The sequence below is a fragment of the Notolepis coatsorum genome (genome assembly GCF_963971535.1).
Source record: "Notolepis coatsorum genome assembly, chromosome: 2".
NCBI lineage: Eukaryota > Metazoa > Chordata > Actinopteri > Aulopiformes > Paralepididae > Notolepis > Notolepis coatsorum.
The window spans coordinates 162,359,049-162,381,160 of record NC_140166.1 but is presented as its reverse complement, the minus strand read 5'-3'; the positions used below and the strand labels follow the sequence as shown (position 1 = coordinate 162,381,160).

General features: G+C 52.0%; 1 pseudogene across 1 annotated transcript in view; it reads right to left on the bottom strand.

The window, feature by feature from the left end:
* Positions 1-22,112, bottom strand: part of LOC311223593 (adenylate cyclase type 1-like) — a 181,023-nt pseudogene that overhangs the window by 28,878 nt on the left and 130,033 nt on the right. The window contains exon 10 of the transcript in view: positions 870-996. The product of the transcript in view is annotated as an adenylate cyclase type 1-like (transcript). The remainder of the gene's footprint in view (positions 1-869; positions 997-22,112) is intronic.

The window sequence follows — 22,112 nt, the reverse complement described above, 5'->3', positions numbered from 1 at the left end:
CTCATTTCTCCTCATGAATAGGTCGGCACCTTGAATGGTCGCCTCCTCCGTCGGTGTGTGAATGTGTGAGTGAACGGGTGAATGTGAGGAACAAATTTTAAAGTGCTTTGGATAAAAGCTCTATATAAATGCACCATTTACCATTTACCATTTTCAAATGCCACGTCCTGGTGGTAAACTCCTTGACCACTTGACGAGGACCAGTCACTTTAAAAAACATAAATGTATGTTTTTGTATAGTATAGTTAGTATAGTATAGTTACATATAGCATAACTGTATATTGTATAGCATATTGTATAGTAGTGTACTGTATATAGGACTCATTACCTTTAATTCGTAAGCTTAGCATTGTATTTTATCTTAGTACCTTTTATCATGTCTATCTATTATCTATTCTATACGATATGATATTCCTTTATTGATCCCCTTGGGGAAATTCAGGCATCAATAAAGGAATATCTTATCTTATCCTACCTTTTATCATGTCTATCTATTATCTATTCAATTTTATTCTATTGTTATTATTATTATTTATTTTTTTTGCACAATCAATCATGGCCACGTTCATTTCACTACATGTCTCGTGTATGTGACTAATAAACCTCTTGAATCTTGAATCTGAATGCACCGTGACTCCTGTCATGTCATTACACTGGACACACACACACACACACACACACACACACACACACACACACACACACACGCACACACGCACACACGCACACACGCACACACGCACACACGCACACACACACACACACACACACACACACACACACACACACACACACACACACACACACACACACACACACACACACACACACACACACACACACACACAGACACACACACACACACACACCTGTGTGGCCCAGAGATAGTCCAGCCGTAGCTTCAGATCCAGTTGTCTGGAGTGCAGAGCCAGAGCGCCGGAGAACAGCAGGACAGCCAGGACCGGATCGTAGCCTCTGGTGTGGAGGAAGCCGCCCCTGGGGAGAGCACACGTTAAATGCTTCATTTGTTTCCACTTATTCAATTACAGGACACATGATTACACTACACACCGGCTCAGCGCGGTTTAATAAGCAAAAGCATATGAGCCCACACACGCACGCACGCCCGCGCACACGCCCGCGCGCACACACACACACACACGCACACGCACGCACGCCACGCCACGCCACGCACGCACACACACACACACACACACACACACACACACACACACACACACACACACACACACACACACACACACACACACACACACACACACACACACACACACACACACACACAGACACACACACACACACACACACACACACACACACACACTGTGCAACATCCTACCCCTCGAGTGCAATATCCACACCGCAATACCCACCCACTACCGTCTGACACCATGAATGTTATTTGTGTATTGTTATTTAGTATATTGTTGTTATTTTGTATATTGTACAGTATTGTAACATTGTCTTATTGTATAGTATTTTATGTTCTGTATAGTATTTTATGTCTCTTGTATAGTATTTTATGTTTCTCTTTTATAACTTGTGTCATTTTATTACTGCACCTTAAATTTGAGTCCCAAATCTCGTTTTATGCAAATATAATGACAATAAAGTACAATCTAATCTAAACATGCACACACACACACTGCATGCACATGCATAGGGAAGTGTAGTGGTTACGTCATTTTTTTTCCCCTGTTCCACCCTCTGTTCCACTGAATGTATTTCCCCATTGACCATTTCTAAAACGGTTCGTTTAAAACAAATAAAGCATGGACATTGGCATGGTGTACCTCTGTGCGTATTCATCCACAATCTATAGCTCAGCATGAAAATATTAATATAATTAATCGTAAAGGTAGCAAAATAACAACATTTATGTTTTTGTTCACTGGGAAACGTAAGGTTATGTATATAACCTAGTTATATGAGTACTGGCTGAGCGTCCCGCTCTTAAGCCTATCGAGATATCCCTTATCTCATGTACCTACTGTACTCCACTAACAAAAAACAAATACGCCCACACCTGCCGGGTCCCGCCCCTATGGAGGCGTAGCCTATAAGACACTAGGCATGGTCACCAACACTCTTCCTCGCCAAAAAACCTGTTTCCAGGAAAAGATTCCTCAAAACGGGGACTCAGGGCCGTTAAGAGCAGGACGCTCAGCCAGTACTCATATAACTAGGTTATATACATAACCTTACATTATATTATCGTACTTGGCCATCGCGTCCCACTCTTAAGCCTATCGAGATATGGGGTAGAGCGGACGCGAGGCCCGACAAATGCACCCCCTGAGGACCCGTAAGCCCACATCAAGGGGTTGGGGAGTCCCGTCACCCCATCCTTCCTAATGAAGGGGGGGCGCAGTCAACTCCACCCGAGTGCGAGCAAGAGGGAACTAGAACCCCTTGAACACACAGCACAGGCGGAACCACGTGTGAACTAACACACTGTGGCCCATACCCACACACTCCTGCTACCCTACCAAAGGACGGGAAGCAGGAAAGGCCACAGACCCCAGAACCGCCTGGGAGACAGAACCCCCGGTCATGTCCATGAGGTAAAACCTTACAAAGGGGCCCGGGGAGGACCATGAAGCTGCAGCACAGATGTCCTCCACCGAGGCCCCACCCAGCAGAGCGGCAGAGGCAGCCACCCCACAAGTGGAGTGCTCCCTGACGCCCCCAGGGGGATCCAGCCCGGCCAACGTGTAGCAGAGGGCAATGCCCTCGCACAACCAATGGGACAGGGGCTGTTTCGATAGTGCCTTACCGGCACGAGAACCACCGTGACAGACAAAAAGCTGATCGGTAACACTGAGGTCCTGAGTACGGCTGAGGTCAATTCCCAAAGCACGGACCGGACATTACAGGTGAAGGCCCGCATCTAACTCACTAGTACTGTATATTTGAATACCGCCTATGTCACAAATGTATCAGTACTAAATACCTATATGTCCCTATGCCATAAATGTCATGTATGTTATGTATGTCATAAATGTCTATATGAATTGAAAATGGGGGACCCTGATGGAAACAAGACAAACGTCTTTCTCAGGTCTGCATCCCCTTAACAATTGTATGTATTGAGCCGTACTGTATTGTACCCATTCTGCAATCTGTTAAATAAAGTTTTCATTCATTCATTCATTCAGCGTGAGGGGGCGGACGAAACGCCTGAACCACAATATCCCTGGAGCGGAAGGAACTCCGGATATTCTTAGGCACGAAAGCAGGATTAGGCCGCAGAGTGGCACCGCAATCGGAACGAAAAGACAGGCACTCTGGACGTACCGAAAGAGCACAGAGCTCACTCACGCGTAGCGGAGGTGACAGCCAGCAAGAACGCGGTTTTGAAGGACAACTGTCCCAACGGTGCTTGCTCAAGCGGCTCAAACGGGGCCAAGGACAACCGACCGAGGACCAATTGAAGATCCCAACTCGGAGCCAAAGAGCGTTGCACCGGCTTAACGCGCCGAGTGCCAAGCAGGAACCGCTTCACAAGAGGGTGGCTGAACAAGACATCCCCCTCAAACCCCTCATGATAGGAGGATATAGCTGCTGCATATACCCTCACCGTCGAAACCAACAGTCTACCAAGGAGAGACTGAAGATAACTAAGGACAGCATCCAGGGGGCAGGAGACTGGGTCCTGGCCCCCCGCCTTACACCACTCTTGGAACATACGCCATCTGCCCGCGTAAAGCGCGACAGTGGAGGGAGCATGCGCATTCCGGATGGTATTAACCACAGAAGGGTCCATCCTCTCCAGACCTCTCTCTCACCAGCCACACCAACAGGCGTTGGCCAAACACCGGGCACTGAGACCGGAAACCACACTGCCGTGCCCCGGTCCGGCGCGACCAGGATCACCGTCCTGCGCCCCCTCCGTATCCGCTCCAACAGCTGACCCAACAGCTGTACAGGAGGAAAGGCGTACAGAAGACCGGGCGGCCATGGAAAGATCGAGAAGGCATCCACCCCCAAGGGGGGATGATCTGCTCGACTGACCGAGAACTACAAGGGGCACTTGTGAGAGCGTCGGCTCGCAAACAGATCTATCGAGGCCTCCCCGAAACGATCCCAGATCTGTCTGACTATGTCGGGGCGGAGTTCCCACTCGTCGTAACGAGGACCGCCCCGAGACATCATATCCGCGCCCACATTCTCTGCACCAGGGATGTGGAGCGCCCTCAGACTGCGCAGCCTGTGAGATGCCCATAGCCAAAGTTCGACCGCCGCCCGGTGCAGGCGGATGGAACGAGTCCCACCCTGCCTGTTGATATACGCCGCTGCCGTCATACTGTCTGTCCTGACCAAAACGTGCTCGCCTACCACCAGGTGGTCGAACCGTTTGAGGACCAGGAGGACCGCCTTCAATTCCAACACATTGATGTGCGGGGTAGACGGGCCAGCACGGACCTTCGTCCAGCTGCCCCCCACTGCGTGGGTCCGACACGTCCCTCCCCAACCCGTGAGAGAGGCGTCGGTGAAGACCGTGACGTGTGAGCGCCTGCTGCCCATGGGGACCCCAATGGTGAGGATACTCAGCCTCCTCCAATGGGCGAGATCTCCCCATATCGACAAAGGAACCGTCAACCGTTTCCATTTGTCCCTCACCGGATCTATTCCCATAGAGAAAAACCACCTCTGTATCCTCCTCATGAAGAGGAGGCCAAGAGGAACCACCGTGTGAGCAGATGCCATCATACCGAGCAGGCGCATCACTTGCAGCGCCGTGACCGTCCCTCCCAGACGGAAACCCCTGAGCGCGCGAAGGATAGACACCCGCCGCTGCTCCGAGAGGGTTACAATCATGGGCCTTGACCTCAACGTCAAGCCCAAGTACTCCACCTGTTGACTGGGAATAGGCGTACTCTTCTTCCAGTTCACAGCAAAACCCAGCCTGGTGAGGAATTCCACCACCAGCCTGGTATGAGACCTGGCAACCTCCTCCGAACGACTGAGGAGTAGAATGTCGTCGAGATAGAACAGAACCCGTATTCCCCGACGATGTAGAGGCTCCAGCGCAGTCGCTACGCACGTGGTGAATGTGCGGGGAGCAAGAGAATAGCCGAACGGCAACCTCTGGTACTCGTACGCTACGCCCTGAAACAGGAACCGCAGGAACTTCCTGTGAGGAGGGAAAATCGGGATGTGAAAATACGCATCCTTCAGGTCTATGGAGGTGAACCAGTCTCCCCTTCTGACAGCAAGCAGAAGGAGTTTGACGGTCAACATCCTGAACGGTCTCGCTACAATCAACCGATTGAACGCGGACAGATCCAGTATAGGTCTGACCCCCCCTTTTTTCTTGGGCACCAGAAAATAACGGGAGTAGACGCCTGACATCGCGTCCTCTCTCGGGACCACGACTACGGCCTGCTTCGCCAACAGAGATCGGATCTCGTCGGCCAGGGCTGTCACTGCTTCTGACCCTGACAATAGGGTCGGCACCAAACCTGAGAACGGAGGTTGGGGTTGCGCGAACTGCAACACAAGCCCCTCTTTCAACGTTCTCTCTATCCACACCCCCAAACGGCATTCTTGTCGCCATATGTGAAAATAATCCCACAGCGCACCCGCCGTCAACTGACGCTGGGCCGCAAGGAACAGTAGATAGTTGGCCCGGTCCCTCCCGCTGTGCGACGCACCCAAGGGGGGACCCCGACAGAAAGGGCCGGTTCGATACGGGAGAAGCTGTCATCAAACTGGTTGACATACACCCCCCCCCTGAACACCCCTCTAGCGCATGCTGAGGAGTTGTTCTACAGCTAGACACGCAAGGCATGAGAGCCCCATGGGCTCCTACACGCAGAAGCCCTGCAGTGATATTGCTATCACCCAAATCACGCTCGCCTCTTCTTTGCAGACCACTGCCGCTCTCACGGGAGTGGGAGGCATCAGCGTGATACCCCGCCTGGCGAAGGCAAGGCCGGGGTAACCCTTGCTGTAACTGAGGGGTACAATTCCCTGACTGTATTAATCAAGTATTGGTATCATTAAACCACTACCGTATTATGTACATTACTGGCCAATACCGTACACAGGTATATGATGAGAACTTCTCCACAATAACACGGTTTCCACACAAATACTCGTTTAGAATATTTATTACATCAAAAGAATATTAGATTACATTACTTAGATCAATTCGGATGCGCTTATAAGGCAAAGAATGTGCGTAGGCAAGTCAATACTGAATATTAGGAATTATCTAGGGAATAATGGTAGGGGAGTTACTACCGGTTGTAAGCCAGCAGGGGGAGGCAATGCTCTATACAAAGTCAATGGTTCCACAGGGACAATTACTCCCTGTGTCAGCGGGGAAAGGCAGCCTCTGTACTCTCAGTGTGCGCGCCGCGCAGGTGAAGCCGTGGAGTCTCTGCTCCGACAGAGACGGGCTCGAGTGATGTCCTCACGGGCATGTGTAGATCCCACAGCAGTGGGTGTAGACGGTTCTCTGCTCCAGCAGCTTGGTGAAGAATGAAGAATAATAATAGTAATCCTGCCGGAAAGTGGCTCTGCAATCACCGGTGTAGGTATCCTCCGTGGTGCGCGGTGGTCCACGGTTGAACTTGACGTTACTATCCTATTAGCACGCGGCAATAAGTGCTCTAGGTAGACACACAATTACCCACTTCACGTGGTCTTTGACTCGTAATGAAGGCCTTTACTAGCAAGGAGCGAACGATACGTTGAACAAACGTAGTAGGATAAGCACGACTCTATTTGGGGCAATACGAGCCCTACTCTGCCCACGTTGCGTAGTGGGTGAGGCTTTACTTGGTAACTGAACAGGACTGAACTCCAACTCGAACTGAAAGGGAACTAAAAGGGAAGTTCTGTATTCGCCGCGCCATATTTATATGTACGGTGGACAAGTAGTGCCGCTCTGCTTTCGGTAGCCGTATTCCTGCGCGGAGCTGGGGCTAGTAAGGGCATGTCTCGTCGGTAGCTTTCAAGTCGGCTCTAGGGGGTAAGTCACTGGCGCCTGGTGGCACGCCATCCAATAGGAGAATGAAATATTATGGGCTATAGTAACTACTAGGTTAAAGGGACATTCCATGTATATGTACAAAGAATATACAAGGGATATCAAACGATATACAAATATTATGCAATATATATCAATCAATAAATACATATATTCGGTTTAATCTGGCCCTTTGTAACAGCCGCCCCCTAATTAGTCCCACCTAATTAGCTAAGCAGAGACAGATTAACCGCACTGTCCACTACTCAATGTCCGTTGTGAGGGTAGGCAGGTCACAAAGTCAGGGGTCATGGTCGTCATTAAGCGAGTCGGGGAGCCTTGGCGACTCTATCAGCCTTGCCACGGGTCGGTTGTAGGTCCGCCCTTGGCCGAGCACTTCCGCCACTCTGACCTTTCCGTCGGCACCAGTGGTCACTTTGCTTACGCGGCCGGCCGGCCACGCAGCTCGGGGTAGTGACTGGTCTATGGTCATGACGACTGGACGGGATGAAGGGGGGCTTAGGAGGAAGCGGGCCTGAGACTGCTTTGATCTGTGCTTGGCTGTGCTTTCTCCTCCTCCGTCTGTTTCTCTTGTTTGCTCTGTACCCCATCTGAGGAGGGGCCTGTCCCGGCCGCCCCGTCAAGGAGTCGCTTGGGGTGCTGGGTTCGATGTCAGCTACGTCTGGAGCGCAGCTGAGGGGGGTGGAGTTCCGAACTCCCTCTGGTACCCACGGTTCTCCCACGGGCCTCTCGCTTAATGTCAATAGCCTCTGCTGTACGGGGGAGAGGCCGGTGTCGCTCGCCTCTGTGTGTAGGCAGCGTGTAGACGTGGGTTGACTGTCAAGTCCGTAGAGGGGGCCCTGGAGCGTCCATCCCAGTCGGGTCTGAACCGCGACTGGGCATCCTTTGGGTCCGACGTGGGCCGCCTCAATTGGGAGAATGAGGTCCGCGTGGTCGGAGCCGATGAGCAGGGTCGGTGTGGCGCCGTCGATAAGCGGTATAGGTAGTTGACGTAGGTGCACATACTTAGCCATCAGCTGTGGGATGGGGTAGGTGTACTGAGACAGGCCTATGTCGTGGCTGGTGAAGACGTTAGTTATACTATACTGCTTCTCGGGCTGGTCCACCGCTGCTATCTTGAAGGAGACCTTTTCACCCGTTATGGTCTTCTGGTCCCTTCTGATGGTGCGTATGGTCATTGTATCTTTGACACCTCGCAGGCCCAACTGGGCTGCTGCGGAAGCGAGGAGGAGAGTCTTTTCAGACCCATCGTCCAGGACGGCGTAAGTGTCCAGGACCTTGTCCTCGTAGCTCAGGAGCACCCTGACCACTTTGAGGAGCACACGGGGGGTCCCGCTATGCTGGTCAATGTGGAGCACTCCTGTGGGTGGTGACGTAGAATCTATATGGTGCGAGTCGCACCGTGGCTCCCAGTGTCTGCCGTAACAGTCGGGACACCAGGGAGCGGTCTGGTGGAACTTCGGTGCTGGTGCCACCGCCTCGGCATGGTACATTACCGCGACGGGCCCACTCGGTTGTCCTGGCTGACGCCTGTTGATGTCATGCAGGACCTCCAAGTGGGTGCCACCGCACCTGCTGCACGTCTTTTTCAAGCGGCACTCAGCTGCTAGGTGGCTGCGCGCGCAGCCGAAGCAGCGGCGGTGGTCCTTGACCCACTGACTCACATCATCCGTGGTCAGCTTCTTGAAATCTTCGCACTGATACAGCCGATGTTCTCCCTCACAGTACTGGCACTCAATCTTCCACTGGTCCTCTTTCGTCGAGGGGGTGTTGTGGTTCTTGTGTGGTACTGATTCGGCTTGGTGCATAACGGTCACCAACCGGCGGTTATCCGTTTGTCCCCGAGGTCCGAGTCTTGGGCTTGGTCCACTCCATACGAACGTGTCGAGTCGTAGGCTACTGACCTCCCTGGCGAGGAACTCAGATAGGTCTAGGAGGGATGCCTCTGGACCGTTGGGGTCGCGGTAGTCTCTCTGCCGCCTGAAGCGCTCTTGTCGGGCGGGAGGGAGCTTCTCTAATATCCTCTCTACGTTAGAGTTAGCGTACAGTTCGTAGATACCCTTTTCCTTTTGGGACCCCAGCATCCCTACCAGGGACTGTACCTTGATAGACAAGTCATCTAATGCTCTGTTGTCTCTGGCTGGGGGGAGACGGTCAATGTCTCTTATCTCCTGTATCACATAGTCCCATACGCGTCCATAACGTTGGTCGAGTGCTGCTAGAGCCGCTGTATATGGGGTAGTAGAGTTGGCATAGGCCAGCGCTATATTGTGCGCTCGGGGCACCTTGAGGTGCTTCAATAGGGTAGCATACTTGTGGCGTTCATCAGCTACATCAACCATCATTGTCTCTAAGCACATCCGTAGCTCCGTGTACTGTGCTCGGTTCTCATGGGTGAAGTCTGGAAACGTCGGTGCGCCAAAGTACGATGCCATGGATGACTGGCACATCGGTGAGCGTTGGGGAAGAGGCCTCCTAGGCGAGTCTCCCCGTGCGTGTCGTCTTGGGCTGGTACTTGGTGGGTACCGAAGGTCGGGTACCCAGGTGCTGTCCCTCGGGGCTGGCGGTGCGTCAAACTCACCCTTGAGTTGAGTCGGGGGTTTGTAGCGCAGGGCCTCGGGGCTGACTTCTGGGCTGTACTGGACCTCCTGGTCCAGAGTACGTTGCTGCTGGTCGGGGCTGTACTGGGCCTCCTGGGCCAGAGTACGTTGCTGCTGGTCGGGGCTGTACTGGGCCTCCTGGGCCAGAGTACGTTGCTGCTGGTCGGCTTGACATTCCTCCTCTTCCTCCTCCTCTTCCTCTGCTAGGACCTGGAGTCTTCTGTTCAGTCTCTCGGCGTGGTCCGGTTCTTCCCGGTTGCTGGGTCTCGTATGGACCGGCTGGGGAGGGGGTTCGGAGACGTGGACAGGATCCTCCTGTTGGCGGGGTCCCGGGTCGCTTCGTCGGGTAGGGGAATGTGTCCTAGACCCATGTCTTGACGATCTCTGAGAGCTCCGTGTGGAGTGAGGGGGTGTCGCCATGGCAACCAGTTTGTCCATCAGCTCCGCCTGCAGCCGGTCGCGCTCTGCCTCGCGCTGGGCATGGGCTGCGTCGCGCGCTGCTTCGCGCTGGGCATTGGCGACGTCGCGCTGCGCATTGGCGCTGGCCTGGGCGGCGTCGCGCTGTGCGTTGGCGGCGTCGCGCTGGGCATTGGCGCTGGCATGGGCGGCGTGGAGCTGTGCATTTGCGACGTCGCGCTGTGCATTGGCGGCGGCGTGCTGTGCATCGGCGCGGCTTCTCTCAATGTTCTCTTCTGTCTGGAGGCGTCTGGTCTCCAGTCTTATGCGGTCGTCTTCACTCCTTTGTTGCGCCTGGAAGCGCTCTCGCTCGCCTGCAAACTGTTCGCGCTCGCGCGTCTGTTGCGCTTGAAGTCGATCGCGTTCGGTGGAGGCTGCCAGGATGGCGATGAGTGCTTGCGCCAGCATCTTGTCCGCCGCGCTGGGGGAAGACGCCGTTCGGGGCGATCGGCTCCCGGCAGTACTTGTTGGAGACCCGTTCTCCTGTTGCGTACCGAGGAGATCCATCTCCTGGGTGCGCGTCTCTTCTTGTGGTGGGTCGGGTTCCATCCCGGGAGGGCTTTCTTTATCCTGGAGCGCTCCGGGGACTACCTCGTCGGCGTTGTCGGGGGATAAAGTCGCGTCAGTTCCCTCCTGGTCCCCACGTGAGCTTGGTCAGTTACATTAGAACCCACCAGGGCCTCTGTGGTCGGGGTATCCTGGTTGATGGAGTCGGACATAATTTTACTATCCGCTTTTGTAACTGAGGGGTACAATTCCCTGACTGTATTACTAGATATGATACTTACTACCACTACCTTTGTACTTAATATTCGGCCACCCAGTACTCGGCATAAATATATTATGATGAACACTGTCACGTAGATGAAACGGATCCAACACAAATGTACGAATTAGAAATAGGTCTTTATTTCTACACAGCGATGGTGTGTAGGGCAAGCACTTAATCAAATCAATCACATTTATGAATGGGAATTAGTATGCACTTTATGGCAAGAGTATTCGTCGGTATATCAATAGAGAATGTCCAATCTCTGAAGGCGCAGGTGGTACATATACGACCTGGAATAGTTAAGGGATAACGGCAATGATACTTTAATGATTATAGGCTGGATACACTAGGGGGGGTTAATCCGGTCGCTTGTAAGCCGACAGGAGTAGGAAGGGGGGGGGGGGGGTAGAATCCGGCTGCCTCATCCGGCCAAGGGTATCCCAGGTGAACCCACTGTAGTGCCGTTCAATGCGCCGGCGATCCTTGGACCACAGATGAAAGCAGGTGGACTCTTTGTGGGCCGGCGTCCTCCGGTCCACGGAGGAGAGACGTGAAGCGACCTCGTCTTGCAGAGCGTCTCCTCACCTTGCGTCCTCTCCAGGGGGGGGGGGTTCCAACACACGGCAGTGTCGGGGGTCTTTATCCATGGAATAATCAACGTATACAAAGCATAATCCGTGCCTGGGAAGGCGGGCTGTCGTCGGTAGAATAATCCGGTATACAGGTCCACTCGCTCGTCGGCTCTGGGGCTCCTCGGGTGCAGCTTCACGTGGGGTCAACCACCCTGGATAAGCAGCCAGTTTTCTGCCCGAAACGATGGGGTACTGACTACGGTAGTATTCTCACCGCACGAAGCACTATATATTAACAGACTATTATTAGCTTAATAGACTACGTCCAACTCGACGATATAGTGCCAAACATGACCATTCAAATATTAATACACACGATGTCTCAACACCGATGGTAGGCGAACTTGGCCTTACTCCCACACGTGGCGTCGCGGGGAGGCTTTACGTCTGTGACTCTATTGGAGGGTAAGAAACTGGACTGAAAAGGAAGTCCTACTTTAGTAGCGCAGTATATATACGCACTATGAACAAATAGTCCCATTAGTGGTGCGGTAGCCAGATTCCTACGCGGAACTAGGACTTGTTCGTACATGTTGAGCGGTACGTTTGAACTGGGTCTGGGGGGTATGGCAGCCTGGCACCAAGGTCTCGACCAATAGTAGAATGGAGACTATTATGGGATGTTCAGTAGGCTAGAATGGATATTCAATGCATATTGTACAAGGAATATACAAGGGATATCAGGGAATATTAGAGAATATACAAATACAATTAAATATATATATATAAATAAATATATATATTCGGTTTAATCTGGCCCTTCACAACAGCCACCCCCTGATTGGTCCCAGACCTAATCAGTTAAGCAGAGACAGATTAATCGCGTTGTCTATTTACACATAAGGGTTTGCTGTAGGGGTCAGTCAACTTCACAAAGTCATAGGGTTATAGGGTCATGGTCATCATCGATTGTGTCCGGGAGTCGGGGCAATTCTATGAGCCTCGCCACGGAACGAGTGTAAATGCGACCCTGGACAAGCACTTCAGCTGCTCGGACCTTGCCGTCGGCACCGGTGATCACTTTGCTTACGCGGCCGGCCGGCCACATAGCTCTGGGCAGTGATTGATCAATAATCATGACGACTGTTCCTTCTGTCAAATTGTCTCTCTCCTTTACCCACTTCTGGCGGGTCTGTAGAGACGGTAGGTAGTGCAGTAGGAAACTGCTCCAAAACGTGTCGGCTAATACTTGGCTGTACCTCCACATTCGTCGGCCGTTCGCTTCTTCAGGCCGGTACATTGTCTGGGGTAATGCAGGATCTAGCCGCCCCATCAGGAGTGTGTTGGGGTCTGCGGAGATAACAGTGCTCAATCCACAGAACACAGACTTCTTATTTTCCACCTCCTCTGGACTTGCTTCCCTCGGGATAGGCATGGGCCACTGTCCTTCCGGGAGCTTTAGGAATGCTGGGCCGTCACTGTAGACATTGCGACGGGTGAGGTCATCCAGGGGCATCCCCCGGGTGATGACGTCAGCTGGGTTCTGTTTTGTATCAACGTAGCGCCACTCTGTTTCTCCGGTTAACTCTTGGGTTAAGTCTTGAATCTCGGTGACTCTGACTCCCACGAAGACTTTGTACTTGCATGAGTCCGATTTGATCCAGGCGAGTACTGTCGTGGAATCTGACCACAGGATTGTTCTAGACACCGGTATGGTGAGCTCACGTTGGATGAGCGTGGCTAGGTGCGCTCCGGCTAGGGCTGCGCAGAGCTCTAGACGTGGGATAGATTGTTGCTTGCGTGGGGCTATTCTCGAGCGGGCGAGGACAAATGCTGTGTAGATCTCTCCCCCCCTTTCTTGGGCCCGCAAGTAGGCTACTGATCCGTATGCGACCTCTGAGGCGTCACTGAAGACGTGTAAGTCCATTTTACATGTCTCTGGCCTCACCGTGGGTGGGAAGTAGCTTCGGCGCATATTAACGCCTGGGAGTGAGTGGAGCTCCATCTCCCACTCTCTCCAGGTGGATGCAAGATGTGCGGGAATGGGGTCGTCCCAGCCCTGGTCCCCGTCACACAATGCTCGTACAACCATTCTTGCCCTGGTGGTGTACGGCAGAATACATCCCAGCGGGTCACACCGTCGGGCGAGTGTTGTGTACACACTCCGTCCGGTGGTCGGCGCCGCCGCCGGCCTTCCCTGCTCCGTAGTCAGGGGCCTGTGTCCGCAGTGAAGCGAATCTGCCTTGAATCGCCACACCAATCCCAGGGTCATCTCCTGGGCTTCTCCCGGGATTGTAGCCATCCAGGTCTCGCCGCTGGCCGCCCCGTCCTCGGAGGAGAGGCTGCGCAGTACCTGCGGATCGCTGCTGGCCCACTGCCTGAGATCAAAGCCGCCTTTGATCAATGAGGCGCGGAGTTTAATCAGGAGAGCCTCGGCTTCTTCCTGGGTCGAAAGGCTTTGTAGACAGTTGTCTACGTAGAAGCTGTTCTTTACGCTGTGTCGGACCTCTTCGTCCGCTGCTGGGTCCTCTGCTACATGTTTCTGTAGTGCAAATGTAGCACAGCAGGGGCTGCACGTCGTTCCGAAGGGGAGGACTTCCCATTGGTAGATGGCTGGGTGCTCATCTCCTGGCTTCTCTCTCCATAGGAACCGTAACAGGGGCCTGTCCTCCTCTACTAATCTCACCTGCAGGAACACTCCCCTAATGTCCCCGCCGATGGCCACCTTTTCCTGGCGGAAGCGGAGTAGAACGCCGAGTAGGGAGGGGCCGAGTGTGGGACCGGGCAGTAACTCTTCATTCAGATTTTGGGATCCGATCTGGTAGCTGCAGCCAAACACCATGCGGTCCTTACCGTTGTGATGGACCTTGTGGTGAGGCACGTACCACGATTCAGTGGTCTGGTCAGCCTCTTTAATGTCCATCTTTGTGACGTGTCCCGCTGTGATGAGCTTCTCAATCTCAGCGCGGTACACACTCTCTTGGGCGGGGTTCCCGGCTAAGCGCCGCTCCGTGTTCAGCAGGTACCGCTCCGTGGCGTCTGTCTTGGCGTGGAAAGTAGGCATTCCTTCTCGCCGCAGGAGTGGCGTGGCGTATCTCAACACGCCGTTGACCGGGACTCTCTTGGTCCCTGTCTCGAGGAGGTGAATGGCGTAAATGTCATCTTTAGAGCGAATGTCTTTCTTTACGTTCTTAAAGGGCATTTGTTCCAAGGTCCATAACCGCTCTACGTGTTGCAGGAGTGCGGTTTCTCCCTCTGTGACTCAGGAGTGGAGACATCTAGTGGCTGTACTTCGGTTGAGAGATTTGGCGAGCGGGCCTTGGAGAGTCCATCCCAAACGGGTCTCGACTGCTGCAGGACAGCCCCGGGGTCCGGTATGAACCCGGTCTATCGGGACAATGAGGTCTGCATGGTCGGAGCCTATCAACAGGGTCGGCATAGCATTGTCTATGAGCGGGATCGGTAACTTGCGCAGATGTGCATATTTCTCCATCAGCTTGGCGACGGGGTATGTGTACCGCGACAGCCCTATTTCTTGGCTGGTGAAAGCGTCTGTAATCTGGTACCGTCGCTCAGGCTGGCCGCTTGCTGCGATAGAGAATGAGACATTCTCGCCCTTTATCGTCTTCAAATCTCGTCTTATTGTCCGAATTGTCATTTGGGTTTCGCTTCCCCGCAGCCCTAGCTGGGCCGCAGCGGAGGCGAGCAGAAGGGTCTTCTCTGACCCGTCATCGAGGACGGCGTAAGTGTCCAGGACTTTATTCTGGTAGCTTAGTGTCACACGCACTACTTTTAGGAGTACTCGGGCTCCACTGCTGCTGGCGGGATCGATGTACATGACGCTCGCTTTGCTGCTGGATGGTGCGGGTGAAGGGCGCCGTCTGTTACTGTCGTGAAGTATGTCCAGATGGGCTCCATCGCACTTGGTGCACCTTTTCTTTAAGCGGCATTCGGCTGCCATGTGTGAGCGCGCACAGCGAAAACAGCGCTTGTTGGACTTTATCCATTGACTTGCTTCCTCCGCGTTCAGCTTGGGGAAGGAGTCACATTGCGCTAGCCAGTGTTCTTTCTCACAGTAGGGGCACACTATCTTCCACTTCTCCGTTCTGGAGGGGGTACTGTGGCTCCTGCTGCTCGGTACTGACTCCGATTGGTGCATCACAGTCACCGATCTTCTTCCATCATTTAGTCATCTGGTTCCTTCTCTGGAGCCAGGGGTGCTCCGTCCGAATGTATCTAGCCGTAGGCTGCTGACTTCTCTCGCCAGGAAGTCTGCTAGATCGAGGAGGTTCGGTTCGGGGCCATTCGGGTCTCTGTGGTCTCTCTGCCGCCTAAAACGCTCCTGTCGAGCGGGCGGCAGCTTCTCCAAGATCCTTTCCACATTTGAGTTGGCGTAAAGTTCATGCCTCCCCTTCTCTCTCTGCGCTCCCAACATCCCTACCAGGGACTGCACTCTGATGGACAGGTCGTCCAGTGCTCGATTGTCTATTGCTGGGGGTAAGCGGTCGATGTGTCGGATCTCCTGGATCACGTAATCCCATATGCGCCCATACCTCTGGTCCAATGCTACCAGCGCTGCTGTGTATGGGGTGGTGGAAGTCGCGTAGGCGAGCGCTATATTATGTGCGCGGGGTACCTTTAAGTGCTTCAGTAGGATGGCGTATTTATGGCGTTCATCCAATACATCCACCAACATGGTCTCCAGACACATGCAGAGTTCTGTATACTGGGCCCGGTTCTCTTGGGTGAAGTCGGGTACCATAGGCGTGCCAATGTATGACGCTGACTGTGGATACATTGGCGAGCGTTGGGGGAGAGGCCTCCTAGGCGAGTCTCCTCCCGCTCCTTGGTATGGGCTGGTACCGGCAGTGTACCATGGCCCGCTTGTCCAGGTGCTGTTCCTCGGTGCGGGTCGTGCGTCGTGCTCACCCGTGTATAGAGTCGGGGGTCTGTAGCGCAGCTCCGCGGGAGTATAGCCTGGGCTGTACCGGACCTCCTGGTCCGGTAGAGTACTGTGCTGTCGTCGGGCGTGGTTCTCCTCCTCTTCCTCTTCGTCTTCAGTTAGGTCATCCAGTGCTTGTAGTCTCTGGTTTAGCCTCTCCACAGGATATGCTGCTCCTTCCCGGTTGCTAGGTCTCGCTTGGACCGGTGGGGGGAGGTGGTCTGTGGGGGGTATAGACCTCGTCTGTTGGTCAAGTTCAGGGTTGTTTACTCGGCTAGGGGATGCCGCCCTGGAGGTGTGTCTAGACGAGTTCCTGGAGCCTCTGGCGGAGGGAGAGGGTGTTGTCCGTCTGATCAGCTGTTCTATTAGTTGCGCTTGCTGTCTGTCGCGCTCTGCGTCCCGTAGAGCACCAGCAGCTGCTCGCTGGCTGTCTGCTCGGTCTCGGGCCACATTCTCTTCTCTCTGAATGCGTCTTATTTCTAGACGTATATGCTCTTCTTCGCTCCGCTGCTGGATCTGCAGTCGGTCGCGTTCAGCAGCGGCGTTCAGGCTGATGAGGAAGGCCTGCTGTAGGGTCCTCTCTGCCTCGCTGGGAGAAGGCGGTTGTATAGGGGAGCCTTCCCTCGGGGTACTCCTTGCGGAGCCTTGGAGCTCTATCTCCACGGTGCTCTCCCCGTCTTCTTCCGTGCCGAGTTCTCTCTCGGTAGCGTTGTATTCCTCCCGGGACTCATCGGGGACTACTTCTTCAGTACTGGCGGGGTGTGAAGTCATGTCTGGTTCCCACTGGTCCCCACCGTGAACTTGGTCAGTTACATTAGAACCCGTAGGGGCCTCTATGGTCGGGGTAGTCTGGGCGTTGGGGTTAGACATACTTTTACTTTCTAGTTTTACCGCGTTTACTGTTAGTAGAAGACTAGGTTGTTGACTGACAGCGTAAGCCTCTAAGTACTGAGGGAGCCGTCGTTCGCGCTGCGGGCGTTGGTTAGGAGGATCGTTTCGTGGAGTGTTCATCATAGGCCATTTCAATATTAATAACACTATATTAATATTACACTGATTACCATCCGGCTCGAAGGACCAATTGTAACTGAGGGGTACAATTCCCTGACTGTATTACTAGATATGATACTTACTACCACTACCTTTGTACTTAATATTCGGCCACCCAGTACTCGGCATAAATATATTATGATGAACACTGTCACGTAGATGAAACGGATCCAACACAAATGTACGAATTAGAAATAGGTCTTTATTTCTACACAGCGATGGTGTGTAGGGCAAGCACTTAATCAAATCAATCACATTTATGAATGGGAATTAGTATGCACTTTATGGCAAGAGTATTCGTCGGTATATCAATAGAGAATGTCCAATCTCTGAAGGCGCAGGTGGTACATATACGACCTGGAATAGTTAAGGGATAACGGCAATGATACTTTAATGATTATAGGCTGGATACACTAGGGGGGGTTAATCCGGTCGCTTGTAAGCCGACAGGAGTAGGAAGGGGGGGGGGGTAGAATCCGGCTGCCTCATCCGGCCAAGGGTATCCCAGGTGAACCCACTGTAGTGCCGTTCAATGCGCCGGCGATCCTTGGACCACAGATGAAAGCAGGTGGACTCTTTGTGGGCCGGCGTCCTCCGGTCCACGGAGGAGAGACGTGAAGCGACCTCGTCTTGCAGAGCGTCTCCTCACCTTGCGTCCTCTCCAGGGGGGGGGGTTCCAACACACGGCAGTGTCGGGGGTCTTTATCCATGGAATAATCAACGTATACAAAGCATAATCCGTGCCTGGGAAGGCGGGCTGTCGTCGGTAGAATAATCCGGTATACAGGTCCACTCGCTCGTCGGCTCTGGGGCTCCTCGGGTGCAGCTTCACGTGGGGTCAACCACCCTGGATAAGCAGCCAGTTCTCTGCCCGAAACGATGGGGTACTGACTACGGTAGTATTCTCACCGCACGAAGCACTATATATTAACAGACTATTATTAGCTTAATAGACTACGTCCAACTCGACGATATAGTGCCAAACATGACCATTCAAATATTAATACACACGATGTCTCAACACCGATGGTAGGCGAACTTGGCCTTACTCCCACACGTGGCGTCGCGGGGAGGCTTTACGTCTGTGACTCTATTGGAGGGTAAGAAACTGGACTGAAAAGGAAGTCCTACTTTAGTAGCGCAGTATATATACGCACTATGAACAAATAGTCCCATTAGTGGTGCGGTAGCCAGATTCCTACGCGGAACTAGGACTTGTTCGTACATGTTGAGCGGTACGTTTGAACTGGGTCTGGGGGGTATGGCAGCCTGGCACCAAGGTCTCGACCAATAGTAGAATGGAGACTATTATGGGATGTTCAGTAGGCTAGAATGGATATTCAATGCATATTGTACAAGGAATATACAAGGGATATCAGGGAATATTAGAGAATATACAAATACAATTAAATATATATATATAAATAAATATATATATTCGGTTTAATCTGGCCCTTCACAACAGCTTTAGTTATTTTATCCGTATCTAATTTCCCTTTAAAGCTAGGTATTGGACTGACAGCGTATGCCTCTAGATAGGGAGGTGGCTGCCGTCTGCGCTGCGGGCAATCTAGCTTAGGAGAACCGTTTGTGGAGTGTTCGTCATCGGCCATGTCAATATTAATGTTATATTAATATTACGCTAATTATTATCCGGCTCGAAGGACCAATTGTAACTGAGGGGTACAATTCCCTGACTGTATTAATCAAGTATTGGTATCATTAAACCACTACCGTATTATGTACATTACTGGCCAATACCGTACACAGGTATATGATGAGAACTTCTCCACAATAACACGGTTTCCACACAAATACTCGTTTAGAATATTTATTACATCAAAAGAATATTAGATTACATTACTTAGATCAATTCGGATGCGCTTATAAGGCAAAGAATGTGCGTAGGCAAGTCAATACTGAATATTAGGAATTATCTAGGGAATAATGGTAGGGGAGTTACTACCGGTTGTAAGCCAGCAGGGGGAGGCAATGCTCTATACAAAGTCAATGGTTCCACAGGGACAATTACTCCCTGTGTCAGCAGGGAAAGGCAGCCTCTGTACTCTCAGTGTGCGCGCCGCGCAGGTGAAGCCGTGGAGTCTCTGCTCCGACAGAGACGGGCTCGAGTGATGTCCTCACGGGCATGTGTAGATCCCACAGAAGTGGGTGTAGACGGTTCTCTGCTCCAGCAGCTTGGTGAAGAATGAAGAATAATAATAGTAATCCTGCCGGAAAGTGGCTCTGCAATCACCGGTGTAGGTATCCTCCGTGGTGCGCGGTGGTCCACGGTTGAACTTGACGTTACTATCCTATTAGCACGCGGCAATAAGTGCTCTAGGTAGACACACAATTACCCACTTCACGTGGTCTTTGACTCGTAATGAAGGCCTTTACTAGCAAGGAGCGAACGATACGTTGAACAAACGTAGTAGGATAAGCACGACTCTATTTGGGGCAATACGAGCCCTACTCTACCCACGTTGCGTAGTGGGTGAGGCTTTACTTGGTAACTGAACAGGACTGAACTCCAACTCGAACTGAAAGGGAACTAAAAGGGAAGTTCTGTATTCGCCGCGCCATATTTATATGTACGGTGGACAAGTAGTGCCGCTCTGCTTTCGGTAGCCGTATTCCTGCGCGGAGCTGGGGCTAGTAAGGGCATGTCTCGTCGGTAGCTTTCAAGTCGGCTCTAGGGGGTAAGTCACTGGCGCCTGGTGGCACGCCATCCAATAGGAGAATGAAATATTATGGGCTATAGTAACTACTAGGTTAAAGGGACATTCCATGTATATGTACAAAGAATATACAAGGGATATCAAACGATATACAAATATTATGCAATATATATCAATCAATAAATACATATATTCGGTTTAATCTGGCCCTTTGTAACACTTGCTGTGCATTCAACAGTAGAGGCCTCGAGTCCCCCTGCTGACCACTGTAGCTAGTGGCAGCCGTAACACCAGACTCCCCCATCACACACCGTGTGGTGCAGGAGCCACGCGACAGTACAACATTCTCACGGACAGACCCAGGCTCAGCCATTAACTGGGTGTCAGCCCCTGTCCCCATGAGAAGTGAAGAATGGGGCTGCATGCGCTTCAAAGAAGGTTCGCGGCCCGCAGCCAAAGGAAAACGATCAGAGCCCCACTTCCGTGGGTAACAGAGAGAGGATTGAACGGGGAGCGGGCTGCTCGCGGCAGAATGACAACGGCTTGTTTTATCCAAGCCGCATACACCCAAAATGGCCGATCCCTCGACCCCATTTCAGCATCAACATTAGCATTAGCAGTAGCATTAGTAGCATTAGTGTAAGCAGCATGCTCCAGGATAGCCAGGAAATCGTCCACTGCAGTGGAACGTTCACCAAGCCACCCCGGCCCTGGCGCCGAAACACACTTCACAGCATTACTAACACCAACATCAATGCCTGATGACACAGGACCTACCTGTGTACAAGCTGGCCCGATAGCCAAACCTTGTACGCTGCCCCTTGGTCTGCTGCCATCAGACGAGGAAACATCAACATAGGCCCGACGTGTCGCTGAAACATGCCCCGAAGATTCCAGGGGTAAACAACCTCCGGTAAGCTTTCAACATTACGCAATTTCTCTAATCTTTTCATAACAACTAGTTACATAAGGCGCACTGCGACCGTTATGATGGAAACAAAATAGAGGAAGAGTGTTGGTGACCATGCCTAGTGTCTTATAGGCTACGCCTCCATAGGGGCGGGACCCGGCAGGTGTGGGCGTATTTGTTTTTCGTTAGTGGAGTACAGTAGGTACATGAGATAAGGGATATCTCGATAGGCTTAAGAGCGGGACACGATGGCCAAGTACGATAATATAACTACACTGCTATTTGGCGCTGCTGACTGACGTCACCACAGCGTAGACGCCTGGCTTTAGTCGCAGACCTAGGATCAGATTTCCCTTACATTCAAGCTTAACAATTCGTACAATGGGAAAATAACTGACCCTGAATCTGTTGCTAGTATCTGTTTCACCCAATACCAGTTTAAAGCCAACAACCATTTTTTTTACATTTGTATTTATAATTTAAATCGTATAACGTTATTTCGCTGCATATTAAATCACTGTAAATACTAATGTAAATCATTGTTTCGTTATACATATTGTGTATAGTTTATAACGTTATTGTTTTTTTATATAACGTTAGTAGCTAGCTAGCTAGCCATTCCCGAAACTCCTCCACATGCCCCGATTTAAAATGGTTCTCTCCTCTTTGTATACGTTTGTCCTCACAAACAAAGTATTCTCCCAGGGAACTTATGGACACGACAGTAGTAGTTATACGGTTTTTGAGCTTGTAACGTTAACGTTAGTTAGCTATCGTGGTATCAGCAGGCCGTGACGTGTAGCTAGCTAGCTTGCTAGCCGGCATGATGCGTGTGCAGTAGGGATGTGCATCTCCATCACTGAGGCCGTCCATCTCGATACGTTGCCAACGATACGATACATTAACGATACATTTGAAGCACCGGGGCGATGCGATGCGATACGATTCACCCCTGTTGAGATACAGCTAACTGTTTGATACGATTTGATTCAACATAATGCGATTCGGGGCTATACGATGCGATTCAACACGATGCAAAATAATTATACAATTTTATGGTATGACAGAGGATTTGGTTGTATTCCTTATATGCAGCTTATATTATTATTAA